This window comes from Rhineura floridana, chromosome 2 (assembly GCF_030035675.1).
Source record: "Rhineura floridana isolate rRhiFlo1 chromosome 2, rRhiFlo1.hap2, whole genome shotgun sequence".
NCBI classification, from domain to species: domain Eukaryota; kingdom Metazoa; phylum Chordata; class Lepidosauria; order Squamata; family Rhineuridae; genus Rhineura; species Rhineura floridana.
This window is the reverse complement of record NC_084481.1, coordinates 202,511,862-202,535,731: the sequence shown is the minus strand read 5'-3', so window position 1 is coordinate 202,535,731 and position 23,870 is coordinate 202,511,862. Positions and strand designations below refer to the sequence as shown.

The window sequence follows — 23,870 nt, the reverse complement described above, 5'->3', positions numbered from 1 at the left end:
AAAAGCATGCAGATTATCAAACCTGCCCTCCTCCCTCCCTCCCATCACCTCCCTTTTGCCCTTTCCCTCCCCCTCCCCTTCCAATCCCTTCCCTCCCCCTCCTCCTTCCACTCCCCTCTCCCCTCCCTCCTTCCCTCTCCCCTGCCCTCCCCCTCCCCTCCCCCTCCCCCCATGGTCAGTTTTACCTATCCTAACCATAATTGCATGGGAGTAAATCCCATTGAACTCAATATGCATGCAAATGATCAGAACTGCCTTTCCCCTCCTTCCCCTCTCCTCTCCCTTTCTCCTCTCTTCTTTCTCCCCTCTGCTCTTCCTTCTTCCTCCTCCCCTGCCCACTCCAGCCCTCCCTACCTCCTCCTTCTCCTTCCCCCCCATGGTCAGTTTTACATGTGCTAAGCATGCCTGCACTGGAGTAAATCCCACTGAACTCAATAAACATGCAAATGATCAAACCTGCCCTTCTCCCTGCTGCCCTTCTTCCCCTCCCCCTCTGCCCTTTCTCCCCTCCCTACTCCTCCCCTACCCCTGCCCTTCCTCCTCCTCCCCTCACCATCCCCTGTGGTTAGTTTCACCTACCCTAAACATAATTGCAGGGGAGTAAATCCCATTGAACTCAGTAAGCATGCAAATGATTAATCCATTCTCAGCAAACTTGCACAGGATCCCATTTCTTATCTCCCGGATTAAAAAGCAGAGACATTTACTAATAGGCAAAAAACCATTGCAGTTTAAGAACGTACCTGAGACAAACCCAAATTGTGTTTGCATATTTGCACATTTGTTGGGCAGTGCGATATCTCAGAGAGGAGGTCAGGTCTCCTGCTCCCCTGGTGCATTCACTATAGCTGCCCAATTTCCCTGCATTTTAAAGTTTGATAGAAATATCTGTTGGGTATAGATACGTTCTTAAACCGCAACTTTTTTTTCTATTAGTGAATAGAGTTACATAGCCAGCTCTTTGTCCAAAGCAGTTTAAAATTTAGTGGGGAAATTACACACAGAGAGATCAAGGCAGTGAGAGAAGAATATAAGTACATAAGTAATGGTGCCTCTAAGTGGGGATTTAGTATTGCAAATGTGTAATTCAGATATGGCAAATTTGGCATTATCAACTTTTTTTTAAAAAAATGTTGGATTTTCCTTCGAAAGGTTAAATCCAGATCAAATGGGGGAAAAATACAGTCTGGCATTTTGGTGCTAATGATGTCATGCACAAGAAGCACTAATCCCCACAATACACAGTCATCTGGAAGCACCCTAAGCACACTGAAAGCTTTGTTACAACTGGAAGTACAGATTAAGCCAGAGGCCATGTAGCAAAATAATTGTTTTTGAGGAGGGAACTGAAGAAAGTGTGTGGGCACCATGTACAAGTTCAATAAGGGAGCTACACACACAGGTGAAACGGGAGAATAGACAAGAAATCTTTTGATGGGTGAGTTTGTTGGAGCTGGAGGACTGCTCCACGAGCTAGAGGGAGCCCCAGCTGACGAAGCGTCAAGGCCCTAGCTGACAAAGCGTCAAGGCGAGTTAAGCAGCAGAGCGAAAAGAGGGTAAGTAGCTCCCATTTATTCCATTATTTAATTGAAGTAAAACAGCTCAGAGCAATAACTCATAAGGGCAGCCCAAGGTCACCCTGAGCTAGGAGCCAAATCCTGAAAGAACCTATATCTTAGGAGACAGATCCTAGGAGAAGGAAGCGTATAGAAAGCTAGTTTTCAACACCACCCTAGCAGGAAAGCTGCAGGGGACACTGTAAACAAGGCTAAATTCCAGTCGGAGAGAAGGGGGAAAAGGAAACTCCACCAATACATACAGGGAGAGAGTCAGCTCAGTCCTTGCTAAAAAGGGCAGCTTCAGCCTTCCTGAAACACAACCACAAGCTCTGTTTCCCTAGGTTAAAGAAAGGTCAGGCTGTTCTAGGTGGGAAAACAACAAACACAAAAGACTTGCCTGGAAGGCGCAGCCCCTTGCTGAGATTAAAAGCAGCCAAAAGCTTAAACAGCCCCGCCCCTCGCTCAGGAAGGAAGGAAGCCTGAGAGAATACTAAAGAGTTAAGGCCCAGCTGATAGCCATCAGCCTCAAGTAACACATCATTGGCTGGCAGCAGTAGCTGGGATGACCAGCCACACATATAAAGTCAGAGCACCCTAGCGAGGGAGCCTGCTCCATGAGCTAGAGGGAGACCTAGCTGACGAAGCAGCAGAGCGAGTTAAGCAGCAGAGCGAGTTAAGCAGCAGAGCGAGTTAAGCAGCAGGGCGAGTTAAGCAGCAGGGCGAGTTAAGCAGCAGGGCGAGTTAAGCAGCAGGGCGAGTTAAGCAGCAGGGCGAGTTAGGCAGCAGGGCGAGTTAGGCAGCAGGGCGAGTTAGGCAGCAGGGCGAGTTAGGCAGCAGGGCGAGTTAGGCAGCAGGGCGAGTTAGGCAGCAGGGCGAGTTAGGCAGCAGGGCGAGTTAGGCAGCAGGGCGAGTTAGGCAGCAGGGCGAGTTAGGCAGCAGGGCGAGTTAGGCAGCAGGGCGAGTTAGGCAGCAGGGCGAGTTAGGCAGCAGGGCGAGTTAGGCAGCAGGGCGAGTTAGGCAGCAGGGCGAGTTAGGCAGCAGGGCGAGTTCGGCAGCAGGGCGAGGAGGCCAGGGCCCCCCACTCTGCCCGTCTCTTCCCTGACCTCAAGTAAACCGCAGTCTCCAACCCATTGACGTAATAAACCTTAAACAAAACTATGCAGGTAAGAAGCCAGCAGGGGTGTGGGGGCTTTCCAGTGTTTTGCACCGCCTGCAGCATGTACGACTATCTGCCTGTTGGGCAGAAGTCGTGGGTGTGCTCTCGGTGCAATGAGCTCCTGGCTCTCCGGGAACGACTTCATTTCCTTGAGGCCAAGGTGGCGGACCTGGAAAAGCTGAGAGAGGCAGAGAGGTGTGTGGAGGAGGCCTTCAGGGACGTTATAGCTGTGTCCCACTCCAACGATGATAGCTCTCCTGCTATCATGGACAACGATGGTCTCGGGGAAGGAGAGCATCCAGCTGAGGAAGAGGGAAATGATCCCTTAGAAGGGACCCATTCCTTGGGGGATGAGCAGCTATCCTCTCGTGCCGAGGATATATCTCCAGGGGCTGGAGGGATCCTTGTAGTGGGTGATTCGATCATTAGGAACATAGACAGTGGGGTGTGTGATGGGCGTGTAGACCGCAAGGCGTTTTGCCTGCCTGGTGCGAAGGTTGCGGATATCGCCCGTCGTTTAGACAGTTTGGTAGACAGTGCTGGGAAGGAGTCAGTGGTCGTGGTGCACGTTGGCACCAACGACATGGGGAAATGCAGCCGTGAGGTCCTGGAAGCAAAATTTAGGTTGCTAGGTAGGATGCTGACAGCCAGGACCTCCAAGGTGGCTTTCTCTGAAATGCTACCGGTTCCACGCGCAGGACCAGCCAGACAGGCCCAGCTTCGCAGTCTCAATGCGTGGATGAGATGATGGTGTCGGATGGAAGGGTTTGGATTTGTTAGGCACTGGGGAACATTTTGGGACAAGCCGGGCCTGTACCAAAGGGACGGGCTCCCCTTGAACCAGAATGGAACCAGACTGCTGGCACTTAAAATTAAAAAGGTGGCAGAGCAGCTTTTAAACTGACTGAGGGGGAAAACCCGACAGGAGCTGAGAAAGGTCCGGTTCGGAATAAACCTCCCCCCTGGGATAAAAACCAAAGAAATGATGAAATTTTAAAAGGGGTAGGCCTAGAAGTAGGCATTGTGAGAGCAGGGGCACAGGATATAAATTCAGAAGAGCAAAATTACCACAGGCCTAACCACAAGTGCCAAAGACACTTGAAGAGAGACACTGCTTACAAGTGCCTGTACGCTAATGCTAGGAGCCTGCGAACCAAGATGGGAGAACTGGAGTGCTTGGTCTTAGAGGAGAGCATTGATATAGTGAGCATAACGGAGACCTGGTGGAATGGAGAAAACCAGTGGCATACAGTTATCCCTGGATATAAACTATATCGGAAGGACAGGGAAGGACGTATTGGTGGCGGAGTCGCTCTATACGTGAAAGAAGGCATTGAATCCAGCAAGCTCAAAACCCCCAAAGAGGCAGACTCCTCCACAGAATCGTTGTGGGTGGTGATACCATGCCCCAGGAGGGACTTAATACTGGGAACGATCTATCGTCCCCCTGATTAAAATGCTCAGGGAGACCTTGAGATGAGATATGAAATTGAGGAAGCATCCAAACTAGGAAATGTGGTAGTAATGGGTGACTTCAACTACCCGGACATAGACTGGCTGCATATGTGTTCCAGTCATGACAAAGAAGCAAAGTTTCTAGATATTCTAAATGACTATTCCCTAGACCAGTTGGTCATGGAACCGACCAGAGGGACGGCAACCCTGGACTTAATCCTCAGTGGGGACCGGACCTGGTGCGAGATGTAAGTGTTGTTGAACCGATTGGGAGCAGTGACCACAGTGCTATTAAATTAAACATACATGTAACTGGCCAATTGCCAAGAAAATCCAACACGGTCACATTTGACTTCAAAAGAGGAAACTTCACAAAAATGAGGGGATTGGTAAAAAGAAAGCTGAAAAACAAAGTCCAGAGGGTCACATCACTCGAAAATGCTTGGAAGTTGTTTAAAAACACTATATTAGAATCTCAACTGGAGTGCATACCGCAGATCAGAAAAGGTACCGCCAGGGCCAAGAAGATGCCAGCATGGTTAACGAGCAAAGTCAAGGAAGCTCTTAGAGGCAAAAAGTCTTCCTTCAAAAAATGGAAGTCTTGTCCAAATGAAGAAAATAAAAAAGAACACAAACTCTGGCAAAAGAAATGCAAGAAGACAATAAGGGATGCTAAAAAAGACTTTGAGGAGCACATTGCTAAGAACATAAAAACCAACAACAAAAAATTCTATAAATACATTCAAAGCAGGAGACCATCTAGGGAGACAATTGGACCCTTGGATGAGAAGGGAGTCAAAGGTGTACTAAAGAACGATAAGGAGATTGCAGAGAAGCTAAATGAATTCTTTGCATCTGTCTTCACAGTGGAAGATATAGGGCAGATCCCTGAACCTGAACTAACATTTGCAGGAAGGGATTCTGAGGAACTGAGACAAATAGTGGTAACGAGAGAGGAAGTTCTAAGCTTAATGGACAATATAAAAACTGACAAATCACCGGGCCCGGATGGCATCCACCCGAGAGTTCTCAAAGAACTCAAATGTGAAATTGCTGATCTGCTAACTAAAATATGTAACTTGTCCCTTGGGTCCTCCTCCGTGCCTGAGGACTGGAAAGTGGCAAATGTAACGCCAATCTTCAAAAAGGGATCCAGAGGGGATCCCGGAAATTACAGGCCAGTTAGCTTAACTTCTGCCCCTGGAAAACTGGTAGAAAGTATGATTAAAGCTAGATTAACTAAGCACATAGAAGAACAAGCCTTGCTGAAGCAGAGCCAGCATGGCTTCTGCAAGGGAGTCCTGTCTCAGTAACCTATTAGAATTCTTTGAGAGTGTCAACAAGCATATAGATAGAGGTGATCCAGTGGACATAGTGTACTTAGACTTTCAAAAAGCGTTTGACAAGGTACCTCACCAAAGGCTTCTGAGGAAGCTTAGCAGTCATGGAATAAGAGAAGAGGTCCTGTTGTGGATAAGAAATTGGTTAAGAAGCAGCAAGCAGAGAGTAGGAATAAACGGACAGTTCTCCCAATGGAGGGCTGTAGAAAGTGGAGTCCCTCAAGGATCGGTATTGGGACCTGTACTTTTCAACTTGTTCATTAATGACCTAGAATTAGGAGTGAGCAGTGAAGTGGCCAAGTTTGCCGACAACACTAAATTGTTCAGGGTTGTTAAAACAAAAAGGGATTGCGAAGAGCTCCAAAAAGACCTCTCCAAACTGAGTGAATGGGCAGAAAAATGGCAAATGCAATTCAATATAAACAAGTGTAAAATTATGCATATTGGCGCAAAAAATCTGAATTTCACATATACGCTCATGGGGTCTGAACTGGAGGTGACCGACCAGGAGAGAGACCTCGGGGTTGTAGTGGACAGCCCGATGAAAATGTCGACCCAGTGTGCGGCAGCTGTGAAAAAGGCAAATTCCATGCTAGCGATAATTAGGAAAGGTATTGAAAATAAAACAGCCGATATCATAATGCCATTGTATAAATCTATGGTGCGGCCGCATTTGGAATACTGTGTACAGTTCTGGTCGCCTCATCTCAAAAAGGATATTATAGAGTTGGAAAAGGTTCAGAAGAGGGCAACCAGAATGATCAAGGGGATGGAGTGACTCCCTTACGAGGAAAGGTTGCAGCATTTGGGGCTTTTTAGTTTAGAGAAAAGGCGGGTCAGAGGTGACATGATAGAAGTGTATAAAATTATGCATGGCATTGAGAAAGTGGATAGAGAAAAGTTCTTCTCCCTCTCTCATAATACTAGAACTCGTGGACATTCAAAGAAGCTGAATGTTGGAAGATTCAGGACAGACAAAAGGAAGTACTTCTTTACTCAGCGCATAGTTAAACTATGGAATTTGCTCCCACAAGATGCAGTAATGGCCACCCGCTTGGACGGCTTTAAAAGAAGATTAGACAAATTCATGGAGGACAGGGCTATCAATGGCTACTAGCCATGATGGCTGTGGTCTGCCACCCTAGTCAGAGGCAGCATGCTTCTGAAAACCAGTTGCCGGAAGCCTCAGGAGGGGAGAGTGCTCTTGCACTCGGGTCCTGCTTGCGGGCTTCCCCCAGGCACCTGGTTGGCCACTGTGAGAACAGGATGCTGGACTAGATGGGCCACTGGCCTGATCCATCAGGCTCTTCTTATGTTCTTATGACTGGAGGAGACGGGTAGGAATATAACAAGAAGCAAGGTGTGAAAGCCACGGAGGGGCAAGGCCATGGACAGGATGGGGCATGACTATATATGGTCACTCTTGACTAGGGATGGGTGAACCTGTTAATTTTGGATTCCCTAAATTTCTCATTTTTCCAGTTGTAAGTTCAGTTCACATTTCCACATTGGTTTGTGATTATTTAAATAACAAAAAATCCTCATGAAAATTCATCAGTATTTTAGTGCTAATTTTCCTAATATACAAAGGTTTTCCGTAACATACACTGTTTTGCAGAACAATTTCCCCTAACATGCTTTTTTGTATGTTATTTTCACTTATGTATGCATTCTAATGCATATTATGGCTGTAGAACTCCACCGCAAAATTTGGAGAATTTGCACCTTTTGATAGATGGCTGCATTTTGGTCCTTGTATTGTTTTGGAAAGTGTGAATTAGGTAGGTTCATGTTTCAATGCCAACTGAATCAAATCCCCTCCCCCCCACTCTTGACTGAACCAAGTACATGGCTTCCATGGAACAGCAATGTGAACCAGAGTGCTGTGTATCCATGCAGTTCCTATGTATAGTGCATTGATCTAGACATTCTCTTTAGTCCAGGATAGTTGGGGAGGTCATCCACCAATCTACAGTTGTCACCTTTAATAAGCAGAAGTTATTGTGAATCCATTATGCAGTGGAGGCTGGTCCATTGGGATCTAGTGGGGCACTTCCCCACCAATCTCAGTCTGCCCTTAGCCAATCCCTGACTCCCTGCCTTCTTACCTACAAGCAGTCTAGCGGGTGGTACAGCCTGTGAGCTTCCTCCTTCTTGGTTTCAGTGTTGTCCTTGTAAATCTCAGCAGGGAGGAGAATGGAGACAAACCTAGAATGAGTTGGCTCTGCCTCTCATTGGCTCTGGCACCAGCTACTGTTGGCCTCTCTGCCTTCTGCTCCACCAATGGACATCAGCCACCACTGCATTTATGAAAACCTACATTCTGGCTATTTATGACCCCCCCCCCGGGTCTTTCTAGGCATATTCTTGATCTGAGAGATAATTTAGCTACACTATCCTTTAATTCAGCCTTTCCCAACCTTTAGGTCCCCAGATGTTGTTGGACTACAGTTCCCATCATTCTTGACCTTTTGCCATGGTGGCTGGGGCTGATGGGAGTTGTAGTCCAACAACATGTGGAGACCCAAAGGTTGGGAAAGGCTGTTCTAATGGAGAGCAGCAGAGGTTTCTGCTACTGAAGAATCCGCAGATGTAGCCTGTAATAAGTATAGCACACAATACAGTTCTATTTATGTTCTTTTCTTACAAATGTCCTTGTCTACTATTGCTGACTAGGAAGACTGCTAGCTCACATTCAGCACCCCCCTCATGTGCATGACAATTGTGCCTCTAGGAACAAGGATATTTAAGGTTGTGTAATGTCTGAGAAGCATTTTGCTCATCTCACAAACCCATCAGGCCTGTAGGAGCATGTCCTTTAAGAGGTTCTGTGGGTATCCAACGGGTATGCTTGCAAACCAATTGGGTTTTTCATCCTTTTCTTCTGCAGCACACATTAAAGGAGAATAACTGACGGAAGGGAGTGAATCCCCATACCTTGCTTCTCCTCTCTCTCAGCAAATGACCACATTTACAGAACTTGGGGAAAGGGAGGGGAGTTCAGTGGTTGGCTGCCCAGAGGCTGATTAATACTTCAAAGAGCGTCTTTTTCCTGCTAAGGAAAAATAGGCTGGATTACAAGTAGGGATGGATTTATCCATTAAAGTCTGGTCCATCCTAGTTCTGTGTGGTGATGAGTCCATCCCAACCTATTTCCAGGTGGAACACCACTAATGGGACACTCCCTCTTCCTCTGTACCCCTGCAGCTCCCTGTAATTTCTAGAAATCTGCTCTGAAGGGTTGAGGAATGCCTCTGGGACAGTGTGGTGGTAGTGTATGAGTTTACAAGAAGAGGGAAATGTCAGAAATTACTTCCCCCAAGTGATGTACATCAGGTGTAGGGAACCTTTGGCCCTCCAGATGTTGCTGAACTACAATTCCCACCATCCCTAACCAATGACCATGTTTGCTAGGGCTGATGGGAGTTGTAGGTCAGCAACATCTAGAGGGCCAAAGGTTCCCCACATGTTATATACATATGTGTAAACCAGATCTCTGTGCCCTGACCTGTTCAGTTCCAGATGTGCAAGTGAACTCCTGGACTAACACAATTGCTTTTTGCAGTTCTACCACTCTCATTTCTCAGTCTCCAATTACTTCCAGTTATGAAACCAAAATAACAATTGCTCTCTTCATAATGTTTAACTTCATCCAAAAACTTTTCCTGAAGCTAAATGCAGAATTTAATCAACAGTGTGTGGGGGGGGATTAATTTTTCCACCTTCAGTAACTGGCACTAAAAACATGTACCTTTTATTGGAGGCAATCAGAGCAAATATCTATCTATATATTTAAAAAATAAAAGTGGCCAGACTCCTTTTACAATGCCATCTGTCATGATAATTTGCTTGCTATCTCATTAATTTTGTTCTCAGCTTATGCTCCCTGCATTTCGTGGATGCAAATGGTAGGTGAAACATATGGTGGCCTTTCATTTTCCTCCTCCTGGTGATGGGTGTTCTGAACTCCTGACTAATTAATCAACATAAACAATCATCTCTTTCTTAAACTATAGGCAAAAATGTATGCCTGCTATGGATTTGTGCCTGCTTGATGTCTCGTCATCTAACCTGATTTTGATAACCATACAAGAAATTTTCCAGGTTCGATCCCTGGCATCTCCAGGTAATCTGAAATCTGGAGAGCTACCTCCAGTCAGTGTAGACAATACTGAGATAGCTGGACCAATGGTCTGATTCGGTATAAAGCTACTTGCCATAACTAACTGTGATACCCAACCCAAAGCAATCAGGAAACAAGGAGCTACAGTATCTTTTACCACACTGATCTCTCCTAGAAATGAAAGACAAATTATCGCTGTGTATGATGCACTTCTGTTGAAAACAGAGAACAGCCTACCAGCACTGGATAGATGGGGAAGTGTGTCTTGTGAACAGACTATTTTTGAAACAATGTTTGTCTTTTCTTAATTATTTAAAGCAGGGGTAGCCAACATGGTGCCCTCCTGATGTTGTTGGACACAAATTCTCATCCCCCTCCCCAGCATGACCAAGGATGATGGGAGCCGTAGACCAACATCTGGAAGACAACATGTTGGCTAACCCTTATTGAAAGGATTGGCAGGTGGCCCTTTTCGTAATGCTGTAGAGAGCCAAAACCCCATTATATATTCCAGTGTTCTTGAATTTGAATTGGCTTCTTCCTGGGCTCTAATTATCCATGAAATTCTGTCCTTTCTTCCTATCTCCTAATCAAGTAGACCCAGTCTAAACAGAGTACTTTTGTCTATGTGAAATCCAAACATTGGATGACACCTAGAACCTTGTAGGTGTCCTGCTGTGCCATGAGGCAAGGCTCAACCAGGGTATACGGCAAGGTGAAATTCAGGCTGGACACAGGACTCTGGCATTGCTCCAGCAGGGATCAAGCTGAACCTGAACCCTTATATAGGAATAATAGCAGGTGCAACCTTATTGTTAGCACTACCTATGCTGCTTGATGCTGCTTGATGTAAAGTTGCCCACTGCCCACCTTTCTCCAGTGATTACTATTTTTTAAATTATTTATTAGATTTATATCCCATCCTTCTTCCCAGTAGGAGCCCAGGGCAGCAAACAAAAGCACTGAAAAAACTCTAAAACATCTAAAACTTTAAAAGCTCTAAAACATCAGAACAACAAACTTTAAAATATATTAAAAACAAAACTTCCTTAAAAACATATTTAAACAAAATGTCTTTAAAAAAATCTTTCTTTTTTTTTTAAAAAAAAGCTTTAAAAACATATTAAAAAGCAATTCCAACAAAGATGCACACTGGGATAAGATCTCTGCTTAAAAGGCTTGTTGAAAGAGGAAGGTCTTCAGTAGGTGCCGAAAAGATAACAGAGATGGTGCCTGTCTAATATTTAAGGGGAGGGAATTCCAAGGGGTAGGTAGGTAGTGACCTATGTTGTACAGAACGGACCTCCTGATGAGATGGTACCTGAAGGAGTGCCCTCACCTGCAGAGAACAGTGATCAACTGGGTATATAAGGGATAAGATGGTTTTTCAGGTATCCTGATCCCAAGGTGCATAGGGCTTTGTACACCAAAACCAGAACCTTGAACTTAGCCGGGTAGCTAATAGGTAGCCAGTGCAATTCTTTCAGCAGCGGGGTGACATGTTGGTGATACATTGCCCCAGTGAGCATTCACGCCACTGCATTTTGCACCAGCTGCAGCTTCCAGACCGACCTCAAGGGCAGCCCCACATAGAGCACATTACAGTAAAACAGCCTGGAGGTTACCAGTGTGTGGACAACAGTGGTCAGCCTATTCCGGTCCAGAAACAGCCACAGCTGTCTTATCAGCTGAAGCTGGTAAAAGGCACTCCTAGCCACTGAGGTCACCTGGGCCTCTAGTGACAAAGATGGATTGAGGAGCATCCCCAGACTACAGACCTGCTCTTTCAGAGGGAGTGTCTCTTTCTTGCTAGGATTCAGACTCAGTTTGTTGGCCTTAATCCAGCCCACAACCAATTTCAGGCAAAGGTCCAGGGCTTGCATGGCCTCCCCCAATTCAGATGTTACAGAGAAATAGAGCTGGGTATCATTAGCATACTGCTGACATCTCACCCCAAATCTCCTGATGACTGCTCCCAAGGGCTTCATATAGATGCTAAACAGCATGGAGGACAATATGGTATCCTGCAGCACCCCACAGCACAAATGCTGGGGGCTGAAAGACAATCATCCAATGCTATTCTTTGAAAATGACCCTGGAGATAGGATCAGAACTGTAAAATAGTGCCTCCGATATCCACCTCACCAAGTCAGCTCAGGAGGATTCATGTTATGTTACTGCTGGTTGTTTATGATTTTGTCTTATTCCTCTCCCCCCTAGGCATCAGTACTGATGAAGGGCAGAATCTATATCTATATCTGGTTGTGCACCACCCAAAGTGTGAGACTTCCAGGGGTTCCTGCACTTGCCCAGGGTTTGGTTTCCTTGCAAAGAAGGTCAGCAGAGACTATGGCGTCTTATAGGATATATGGTTTTTATTTACACACGTTCCAAACTGAGCTTAAGATGGAGGGGTTCTCAGCATTAGCAATCCATCAGATCTTGCTCCCCATTGCCCATAGCTTTGGGGGTACAGAGAGCAAGCCAGCCTCTCAGTCTGTCTCCAGTTCCCATCCTTTCCTCAGTCAAGAAAAATAAGCAAAGCCTCTTCTTGGCTCCAGGAAGGGGGGGGGGCTTCAGCCAGGTGATGGGGGGAGGAGGCCTCTCCCACAAAAAGTTCCAGTAGCTCTCTTTGGATATGCAGATTGACTGTTCAATAAGTCCATTAACTCACAGGCTAGGTTAACAAAGGAAACTAGCCTGACCAGAAGAGCAGATTTCTTGCTTGCATATCCGAACTTCAGATACAACTTTGGAGGGGACACAAAGAAATCCGTCTCATCCTTCAATCCCATAACAATAAAATAGATTATACAGTAGGGCCCCGCTTTACAGCGCTTTGTTTTACAGCGTTCTGCTAATACAGCAGTTGTGAATTGTAGAAAGGCCCCGCTTTACAGCGCTTGTTCCGCTTTTACGGCGGTTTTTTGCCACCGGGCACCATTTTGGTCAATGTAAGTCAATGGGATCCGCTTTACAGTGGTTTTCGCTTTACAGCGGGGGTCCAGAACGTAACCCGCTGTATGAGCGGGGCCCTACTGTAGATAGATAGATATGCTTATGTATATAGCACAATAAATAAAGTACCTAGGCAGAGAACATAACACATCCATAAAAACAGCAAAAAAACCTTAATAAACATCTGGACAGTGATATGCAATAGCTGATAGCTGAACTATACATCAGAAAAGACATGTGTATGCAGAAAGGTGTAAGTCAGCCTTTCCCAACTAGTGGGCCACCAGATGTTGTTTGACCAAAATTCCCATCTTTCCTGACCATTGGCAATGCTGGCTGAGGCTGACGGGAGTTGTGATCCAACAACATCTGGTGGCCCAGTAGTTGGAAAAGGCTGGTCTAAGTAGTCTTTTGAAGCAAAGTACCTTTGGTGCTTGCTTAATATTAGTGGGTAAGGAGTTCCACTCTAAATGCACTATTTCTTTATGGGGCACCCTTAAAAGTGTCTCTCCAGCTGAACATAAAGACTGGGCAGGTATATATGGGGCAAGGTAAGTTAAGTAAGTTGGTGATAAGCTATTCAGGATTTAATATACTAGCAAAGCCTGAACTGAATTGGGCCAATTCGGCAGGTGGGGGGATCACGAGTTGGGTTGCGACAGCCCCAGATTGCATCTGGTTGAGTGGCCCAGAGCAATCTGGGATTGTCAGAGGGAAGGGCATCAAGGAGGACGGAGGGGTAGGCATAGGGCAGGGAAAAGGAGAAAAACTGCAAAAAGATAAGAGAGTAAGAGGGACCTACCTGACTGACTGTGTCTTCCTTGGAGAAGGTAGGAATTCTCACCTGGCCTGCTTCCGATCCAGCCTCTCCTCCTTCCCACGTGATGCCCCATCCCCTGAAGCAGCACCGCACAGGATAGGATCTGCTAAGCAGAGGATTCAGTTTTGCGGGGTGCCCAGGTGCTAATTATTCATGAGAGGCTTCCCTGCAGAAAAGGCACTTGCAAATGAGCAGCCCGGTGCAGAATGGAATCTTCCAATTTCCAGCTGGGAAACAATCCTGTGTGGTACAGTTTGCTGCTCATTTGCAAAGAGTTTCCCTGCAGGGAAGGCACTCATGAATGAGCAGCACCTCACAGAATTGAAGCCTCCTATTCTTGGTTGGTAGAGAGGGGAAAGGCGATGCAGCATTCCCTCCCCCAACCATATGTTTAATTAGGGTTTTAAAACCCTAATTAAACGTTAGTCCCCTCCCTGAATTTATCTGGGGCGGGTGGCACCTGGTCATTATGGGGTGGGTCTGCCTGAATCTGGGGCCTGGATTGGAGTCCCGGGGAGAATCGAGGAATCTGCACTCATCCCTAATGTATATATCATAGATAAATAAAATTAAAATAACAATAGTATATTCTTATTCTTTACACAATCATTATTGTAGTCCCAAAAGGTTCCAATTATCCTAAAAGTTCAGATAAGAGGAAATAACTAAGTACCTTAGAATGACAGCCTGATAAAAGCGCATTTCATTCCACTAAATCAACGAGGCCAAGTTGGCCTTTGTCTGAATATATTAAAACAAAGAGTAATAAAGCAAGCAACACATCTGAAGTAGAAGATTAGCTTTGTGGCTTGCGTTAATCTGTCTATATATGTGTGTGTGTGTGTGTGTCCATTGTCTAACACTGAACTAATTTTGATAGCAGAGTAATGAGTTTCACATATATTTATATATACATACATACACCCACACAGTTCTCTCCCTTTCAACATTTCAGCAACTCACATCAGCCATTCAGTCCCCAGATGAAAGGCTAAGATACCAAATTCAAATAAAGGCCGGGAAGGAGAACTAAGGAGAATAATGATGTGTTAGATACTGTACATGGTATATCTAGGCCATTAACAACTAAATAGTACGTAAACAAATCAATAACAGAAGCCTATATAAAGCATTAAAAAGGCAAAACATTATTTTTAAAAGAAAGCTCTTTCATTGTGTAACAGGAATGGTGGTCCATTATTAGCTCCGGGGAGCTGTCAATGGGCTTTTATTACCTTTTGTTTAAGTTGTCTTCCTTGTGCTAATGATACAAGCCAGTCTCGTGGTCTTTCGCCTCCATTATTTATTTCTTTATTATTTGATTTATATCCCGCCCTTCCTCAGGAGTCCAGGGCAGGAAACAAAAGCACTAAAAACACTTTAAAACATCATAAAAACATTAAAAAAAAAAAAGCTTTCAAAACATTTTTTAAGAAAAAAGGTTAAAAACGTTTTTTTTTTTTTTTAGATTATGCAGCCAAGGGTCTTTTTAGTCAAGGGGCTGGATAAGCATCTGTATGTGTGCAGTGGTGTCTGGTGTCCATTGGGACTGGTGGGGTGGAAGGCAGGCGGTGGAGCAAGAACCAATGATGGGCTGAACCGACTGATTCTAGCTATTTCTCCCTCCTCTCCCTGCTAAACACTGAGACTGAGGAGAAGGAAGCTGACAGCCAGGGCCACCCCCTGAACTGGTTATAAGTAAGAAGGCAGGCAGGTGTGGACTGGCTGAGGGCAGACTGAGGTTGGTGGAGCAGCGCCCCAGTATCCCCAATGGACCACTCTCCACTGTACTGTATGTGCTGACATCGTGTCACTTCATAATTGTCTGTACCCACTACGTTTTGCTGCTGCTGCTGCATTCGTGAACATTAGGGATGCTTCAGGAATCTGATCTTTCTGAATTATTATTGTTGTTGTTGTTGTTGTTGTTTATTTCTACCCCGCCTTTTGGCCAAAAGGCCCTCAAGGCGGCTTACAAAAAAACACAAATATAAAAATACATCAATATAAAAATACATCAATAAGAACAATACAATTTACAATAGGCAAAACATAAATAAATAAATGTGGGTGAGAAGAAGGATGGGCACAGGAGAAGTCCAAAGGAATGGATCTTGAGGGGAAAGACCTGGAGGGGAGATCCTTTCTCCATGACGACCATGGAAAATATCACAAAGCTGAGGGCATCTAGGGGACAAGCTTTTTGCAGCTTCAGTCCAGATCCAAGAGTGTATCTAAATGGTTTCATGACTCCCTCCAGAAAGGGGTTTATATCAAGGAAACCCCAGATCCTCCACTTCAGATCTGGAGGAAAAGCTGCAGGACTCTGAAACTTCTCCTTTGCCAGAGACCTCTGTAAGAAGCTCCCAATCACTGGCTGGTTTCTGATGCTTCTCCTCCATCTCCTGGATGGTGCTTTCGAGAGAGGAGAGTTCTTTGGAGACTCTGGGCAGGTGCTCATCCCTTTTCCTTGCAATCTCCTTCATCACCTCTTCCATCTGGTCCAGTAGATTATGTGATCCGCTCCTGCTGGACGGCTTGGAATTTCTTGAATGTTCCAACACAGTTCAAGGCTCAAAAACTCTCACAATTTTAACAAATTAGAAAAGCCAGCAAAACAAAAATGCAATTTATTTATTTTATTTATTACTTTATTTATTATTTAATTTGTATCCCGCCCTTCCTCCTAGCAGGAGCCCAGGGTGGCAAACAAAGCACTAAAAACACCTTCAAACATCATAAAAACAGATCTTAAAATACATTAAAACAAAACAGCATTAAAAACATTTTTAAAAAAACAAGTTTAAAAAAGGGTTAAAATATTATTAAAAACAATACAATGACCATATTCTGAGAGAAAAGACATGTAGAGAAAGTATGTTTTAAAATATGGATTTAAGTGACATTTTTCAAGCAAATTCAAAATTAAATAAATCACAGGTTAATGCTGAAGTGGGATGGGACTTTATGAACACATGCAAAAGTAACACACACTTGAAACAGACTAATGTGTTCATCACTGCTTAAAATACTGCACTCTCTCTTCCACTTTCATCTGAAGGAGAATCTTAATTGGAAGACTGTGGACTGATTCACAAATGATAGATATTTTATTATTACGGTCAGAAACCAGAATGCAATACAGTACACACATATATACACATGCCCATACACACAGTTTAAAAGCAAATCTCACCTCTGCATCGGTTGTTGGTTTGACAAAGTTTTTCGGTATTTGATGGCCGCAGCACAAAAACTCGCAACCTTAGATAAGACTAGAGATTTTTTATCAGCTAAAAGATATTTAACATAAAAAGCGGCATCTCTGCCTGGAATTTTCTGTAAAATGGGGGCAATATTTAAGCGTTGGAGGTCGCTATAATAAGAGCACTCTAATAAAACATGGCCCACAGACTCTATTACACTGCGTTGCAGGGGCAGACACACTCTGGAAATGGAATTTTTTTATATCTGCCCTCTAAAAGTTCCGATGGTAAAACATTATGCTTAGCCAGCGTGACCTCTTTCCTGTGTCTGGGGTTGTGGAGTGAAGCCAAATACTGCGCAAGGGTAAAAGCCTCTGTGTGAGGATTAAAACTAGGATTAGAACCGACAAGAGACAAATGATTTTGCAATTCGACATCCAGTATTCGCTGCATGATGGCCGCCCTCGCTTGGGGGAAACCTATCGAAATAACAGAGGAAGAAAAGGCTAAACTTGAACATTTAGTAAGCAGAGTTTTCTTCCATTTAGACTGGAAGATGCCAGATAGTACAAGGGGGGCCAGACCAACTGGGAAAAACATCAATTTTAACCAGTACTTAATCTTGGCCATCCATATGTGAGTCTCAGTCGGGGGGAGCCCAACTTCGAGGCATAATATGGTATTGGGGACAGAAGGAGGGGTGTCCAATATATTCCTTAGGAACTTAGTTTGAATGGTTTCAAAGGAAGTGCATTTGCAATAGGCACTTATCTGGGCACCATATAACAGTTGGGAAATAATTTTGGCGGTGAAAACCTGCAACACAGATGGCACATGTTGCCCACCTTTGGTATAAAAAAAGGAGAGTAGCGCCTTTGTGCACCTCTGGGTATTAGCAATGGCATTTTTTGCCTGCAGACGCCATGCTCCAGATCATGAATGTAAGGTTATCCCACCTATATGATGACACTTGTTCTATTGGGTTTCCATTTAGTTGCCATCGATATTTCACCCTCTTCCTGGTAAACACTACAACCTTTGATTTGTTATGGTTGATAACCAGCTGTTCTTTTTCACAATAGCTAGCGAGGGCTCTGAGCAGGCGATGCAGACCAGTGCTTGTAAGGGACAAAAGTACTGCGTTGTCTGCGTAGAGGAAGATAGATAAGGGCCTATTTGACAAAGCAGGATGATGCGAAGGGACCAGCGCCAGACTCTTAATCAGGGAGTTAATGTAAAGGTTAAACAATGTGGGTGCTAAGATACAGCCCTGCTTGACTCCCTTAAAAGTGGCAATGGGCTTAGACAGATTGCCAGCGTTGTTGCATCTTACACAGACTTGGGTGTGCTTATATAAGCAGCGTATGAGTGCTAACAGACATCTATCAATGTTAGTAGACTCAAGTTTTATCCACAGCCTGTCCCTTGGTATAAGATCAAATGCTGACTTGAAGTCTATAAAAGCTGCATAAAGCCCCCCCCCCTGGTTTGGATGTGTATTTTTCCACAAGATGCTGTAGAACAAGGCCGTGATCGTAGAGCGATTCGCTCTGAATCTGGCTTGTTTCTCTTCCAAGATATTTTCCTGTTCCAGCCAGCTTTGTAATTTTATAAGTAAATGGCTCGCATAAAGCTTGCTGATGGTGTTCAGCAAACTTATGGGTCTATAGTTGGTGGGATCTGAACGGCTGACTTTTTTAAAAATTGGTATGATAATGGCAAGTCCTCAGGGATACAGGCAGTTTGATCAATGCTCGTAAATAGAGCTGCCAGGACTGGAGCCCACCACTCTGGGTTGGATTTAAATACTTCAGGGGGGATGTTATCTGACCCTGGAGCTTTACCCAACTTCAATCTTGCGATTAAGGAGGTAAGTTCCTTAACGGAGACCAGGGGCCAGTTAGGGAAATCATTTATGGGGTTCATTAACTGATATGCCCTGTTTTGATCACTTGAATAAATGTTATGGAAGTACAGCTCCCAAGAGTTCACAGGTATATAATAATTCACGTTAGTGGATGTATTTGGCCAACCCCTGGCCACTAGCTTCCAAAAGGCGGACGAGTCCTTGGTCTTTAAGGCAACAATCAGGGCCCACCAGTGCTGAGCCTGTGCTAATCTTTTTTCCCTCTTAATTAGAATTTTATAACTTTTCATCAGATCTAGGCATTCAGGTGGCAGTATGGGAAGATCTTTAGTTCTGTAAACCCTGTATTTCTTAATTAGCAGTTTTTAAAAATCAATACACTCCTGATCAAACCATGGTTTGGAATGGTGATGGCAAGTAGGTGGCCATGCCGAGGGCTTGGGGGTCAGACAGTGTTGTACCTCCGTAGTCAATTCTTGGAAGGCAGCAAGCATAGCCTCTCCGGGGGTCGCTGTTTGCAGGATTTCCCGGTGTCGGAGACAGCTGGCTGAGTATAGTATCCCTTTTAGGTCCTCTCCAGCTTGGTCGACCATCTAATGCGGGAGGCTCTTATTTCTGGTTCTACTATCAGGGTTTGTGGCTGCTCAGCATAGATGTTATGAGTGCTGCAGCATAACGACAAAGTGAGGGGGAGATGGTCACTCTCAGAGCGGTTGTCAACAGTACAGATGGATACGGCATTTAGCAGATCGTAGGAAACTATAAAAAAATCAATTAAGGAAGCTGCTAGACCGGAGAAGTAAGTGTATTCGCCACTTCTGTCACCATCCACAGACCCATTTGCTATAACAAGATTCAGTCTATGTACCATTTGGGCCAGGCAGAAGCCAGCATAGTTGAACCCTAGATCTTTAGATCGACGAACTGGTAAGTTATGGGCCTCGTCAGGAACAGGTGGAATTTCATGGAAGTGGTCATATAAAGCCTCATCATTAGGACCTAATCTGGCGTTAAAGTCACCTGCAATCAACACCACTGCTTCCGGATATAGCGTTGTCATCTTAACTATGTAGTCCTCTAGTTCTTGGCAAGTGGTTTTCACTGACTTTTTTTGTCGAACCGGGGGGAGGTACACATTTATCAGAAGCAGGCAGGCCCAGTTAAACTTAAGGACTAGTGACATGGCTAGCCCAGGCAGAGAATTTGGTCTGGTGATGTTGATTCTGAGATTTGTAGCAATCATCACACTCAGGCCACCTTTGGGGTGGCCACCCTTATCGCTTGGAGTTGCCATCAGCGAGTAGGCAGTGAAGCCATTCAATTCAAGATCCCCTGTAGCCCAAGTCTCCTGAAGAAAAATAATATCATGCTTTCTGACATAGTCCCGAAGGGAAGGATCCGCAGCTTTGGACTTCCATCCTGAGATGTTCCAAGATAAAAATAGCAGCCGAGATGGAGGATAATTCATTTTTAGTCAAAGCATAGCAAGTTGACCGCCTGGGTTTTGTTGAAGGGCTGCTGTTTTTTGAGAATATAGAGCGCTGGTTACTGGGGGCAGTTCCGTCGGCAAAAGATCTATTGCCTCTAGAATTGGGTCCATCCGACTAACATTTGACACTAGCTCCTGCGTAGAGTTGGAAGGGAGGCCCCTATAGGCAAGTGCCTTTTGCGGGGAGCCCTCTTCATTTTTATCTAGATGTCTCATTTCTGTCCAGGTGGAAGTTAAGCTTGTTGCAGCTGTTACACTAGGTGGAATAGATCTCTGATGGTTCCTAGTGAATACTGATTCAGCATTTGGTGCTGTTAGATTAATTTCTGCTGTGGTTGTCGGAAAGGCGTTTGTATTGCTTACAGAAGGTCTTTGGCTTAGTGCCCCAGGCAGCTTAGGGATGGCATCAAGGGTACTAATAGGGTCCACTGGTGTTCGATATTCTTTCAAGGAGCAGTTGTCGGTCATGGAGTTCGATGATCTATTTAGTAAATGTGTTAACAGTCTCTGTAGTCTTGAGACAATGTCAGCTTGGGCTGGTGATGGAAGGACATCGAAAGCATCGAGTAGTCTCATTTCTTAATCGTTAAACGGATCTTTCCTGCCAACACTCCCAAAACTATGGTCGAGGCCATGGTCAAGGGCCTCTGACTCAGGGTGGGGGGCACGTGGCTGGGACCGCAAAGGGAGGGGAGAGTCAGGCTCAGATTCCAGCTCAAGTAGATTTTTTCCTGGCGCATGGTCAAATTTTGCCGGAGGCCCTTTAGTTGATATAAAAGGGCAACTAATTAGACCCTACGGGGGTGCTTTGTTTTCAAAGATTCTTGTTGTTATGCGAGTTGATTGGAAAGCAGTTTTATTTTTAAATAACAGACTGGCTTTTTCAGATGAATTAAAAGACACTACAGCTCGAGCAGTGACTTGATTAAAGTAGAGGTATTTCACATTGAGTATATCTTCGATAGAAAAAAAGCCTGGTAAGGTGCTTTCCAAAATTCCCAAGAGATGGGCTTTACGTTCACTCTGTGCGATGAGACCCAAAGGTTTTGGGTAGTTGGATAGCACAAGCTTTTGGTGATTGAGAACTAAGCATCATTTCGCCTCAGTTACTGACCTCTGGGTTGGTTTGGCATCCAGGAATATGAGTGACCACGGGTCTTGATGGTCTAGGGACTGATGCAGCAAAGAAGTGGTGGTTAGTGGAGGCAGGGGGGGAGGTTGCTGCTTTACAAGTGGGGACGATGTTGTCACCCTCCATACGTTCAGACTGTGTTGGCGTTTTTAGTTTCTGGGTGCTCTTCCGATTAGAAGTGACCTCTAGGAGTTTGAAAAGTTTAGCGAAGTTCATTTTTCTACTGCGCTGGATCTTTGGGTGCTTGATGTTCTTGGTCTTTTTGATAGTATTACACCATCTGTGTGACACTGAAGTCTACTTAAATATAGATATTGCTTGGTTTGGGAATTGTAGCATCCCTCTGACAATTAATTTGCTTGTGTGATAATCTGCTGACAAGTTAATTTATTTGTGTGTGTGTAAAGAGAAATGCTAATCTGCTGACTGGTATTGTTTGTATAAAGCTGTGTTTGCAAAATAGCTATAGCTGGGAAAATCAGGTCTTGTTGCAATATGCAGCTGTTTGTAGGAAAAGGTATCAGATATAAGTGAAACATCCAAGGTTAAAATGAGCAAAACAAGTTGTGAATAACAACTCCAAATATGGGGAAGGTACCAGTGGGCATGGATTACAGTGATGTATGGAAAATGAAAGTGATGTAGTTATGATGATAATGATGCTAATGTAATTAACATAACAAAGCTGATAAAAAGGCCAGCAATGCATAGTTTTGCCAGAACTGGCCTGGCCTCTTCTCCATGTGCACGTGTTAGCAATAAAGATACTCCTTCTCCATCATTGTTTCGTCGTTTCTGAGACTCTATTGGGTGAGTACTGGGAGCGGACTCAAGCCACTAGGACCCCTCAAAGGGGCTAGGGCGTTTTGTTTGCAACATCTGTTCCTAGGGGGTTTCTTAGGCAGTTTAGCACTTTGCCATTTGGGCCTATCCAGACACGTGGTTTGCGCGGAATTTGTGGTCTGAATTCCCAGTGAGACACTTTCGAGCTGAGGGGTGGGCTTACTGTGAGCCTCTACCAATATGGTTAAGAGCTTGTTAGACTTGGTCAGAAAGGCCTTGATGTGGTCTATATCCTTGGCTAACATATAAAGCCAGGACTCAATTGGGAAATTATCGACCATTTTTGATGAATTCTCCTCTTCTAACGAGATGGGAGGACTGCGTGGGTTCGTGTTGAATTGTAAATCATTACAAATTGGATGGGCTGAAGGTTTTAAAGTCTCAGCTTTTGACTCCGATGGATATTTATCTACCAGTGGGGCAGATTTCCCTTTCAAAACCAGATTCTCTGCCACCGCTAGTTCCCAGGCAAGATTAGGTGAGGAGAGGGCAAGAGAATCCGTTTGTAAAGCCCCTTTGAGGTCCAATGACCAATCCAGAGGAGTGTTTACCTGGGGTGGGTTGTCTTCCCCATGCGCTATGGGGTTGCTGGAATAGCTTGCCTCAGCCCTCTTATCATCCTCTGTACCCTTAGAATGCTCCAGTTGCTCTTCAGGGGAGAAAAAATGTGTAATTTTTGCCTGCTTTGATCTTTTGCTAAGAGGAATAGACTCCGAGAGGGCTATACCCAGGTTTTTGTTATCCTTTCTGGTATGGACCATAATTCAGTAATTTCTCTTTAAGTGGATTGAAGTAAGGTGAGGTAATACGATGCAGCAACTAAAATACTGTGGACTGTTTCACACATGCATTTATATTAACTTCCTTTTTTCCTGTACTTGATTACTGTACTTTGTTGACTGGCAGCTGAATGATTCAACTGCCTCCACTGAAAAGCACTGTCCAGGAGGTGATATAAAAGTTCTAATTATAAAGTTATTTTCATGATTGCCCATCCACACATTTATGTCATCGCTGGATGCTGCCATGATCTTGAGCCATCCACAGGTGTGAACTAGACCTTGATGACTGGCAATTTTGTAGTCATCAAGTGTTAAACAGTCATATATGAACCAGCATTAATTTTTTGTGGGATGTTGAAACTCCATTTTAATTCATCCTTCACTCACACAGTAAATGACAATTGTCCAGATTCTGTTCTATCTCTTTGGATGACATTTCAGGTATCTCACATTTCATTGATGTATATAAGAAGAGGAACTCTCCCTTCTGAATAGGGGTGTGCAAAACATTTGGATGAATCCTGAATCAAGAATTGAAGCAGGGCCATTTTGGGACAGATTTAGGGCTCATTTGAGCCAAAGCAGGATCTCTCCAATGCACCCAGTATCAAAGTGAGGAACTTTGGAACATGTCAGGACATTTCAGAGATTTGAATGTGTTTTTTAAAAAAAAAAAAAACAACCCTGCAGAAATTGAAGCAGGGTGCTTTCCGAAACACCAAATTGGGACCCAAACTGAATATTTTGGTTGGTGTATGATCCTACGTCAGAGCCTTATTAATTGGAATCAATTAACCAATGCCCGGGGGGTGGGGTTCTCCCTTGCTAGATTTTTTTCAAGCAAAGACTGGACAGCTATCTGTTGGGGATGCTGTAGCTCTGGATTTCCTACATCATGCAGGGAGTTGAGCTACATGGCCTACAAGACTCCTTCCATGGTCTGTAAGACTTCTTCCAGTTCTATGATTCTGTGATTCTTGTGATGCAGGGGCTGATGGTCAGAGCATTTAGTCCTGCTTGGTCATTATCTTCCCCCACCCCCACATACCAACTTTGACAGATGGGGGGGATCACCCACCTATCAATCTCATGATATCATTATGGCATCAGATGATTGACAGGTGGGTGGTCCTGCCCATC

The 23,870-nt window shown here is 44.6% G+C and overlaps 1 protein-coding gene across 12 annotated transcripts in view; it reads left to right on the top strand.

Annotated features, from left to right (window-relative positions):
• Positions 1-23,870, top strand: part of LOC133377580 (uncharacterized) — an 87,736-nt gene that overhangs the window by 9,568 nt on the left and 54,298 nt on the right. Inside the window, exon 4 of one of the 12 annotated variants that reach the window (XR_009760746.1) lies at positions 9,527-9,588. The exons of 10 other annotated variants lie outside the window; for them this stretch is intronic. The gene's annotated coding sequence lies outside the window, so the exon portion shown is untranslated. Of the gene's footprint in view, positions 1-9,526; positions 9,589-11,886; positions 11,970-23,870 lie in introns of those variants that run through there. One more of the 12 variants, XR_009760748.1, reaches the window with a different exon arrangement.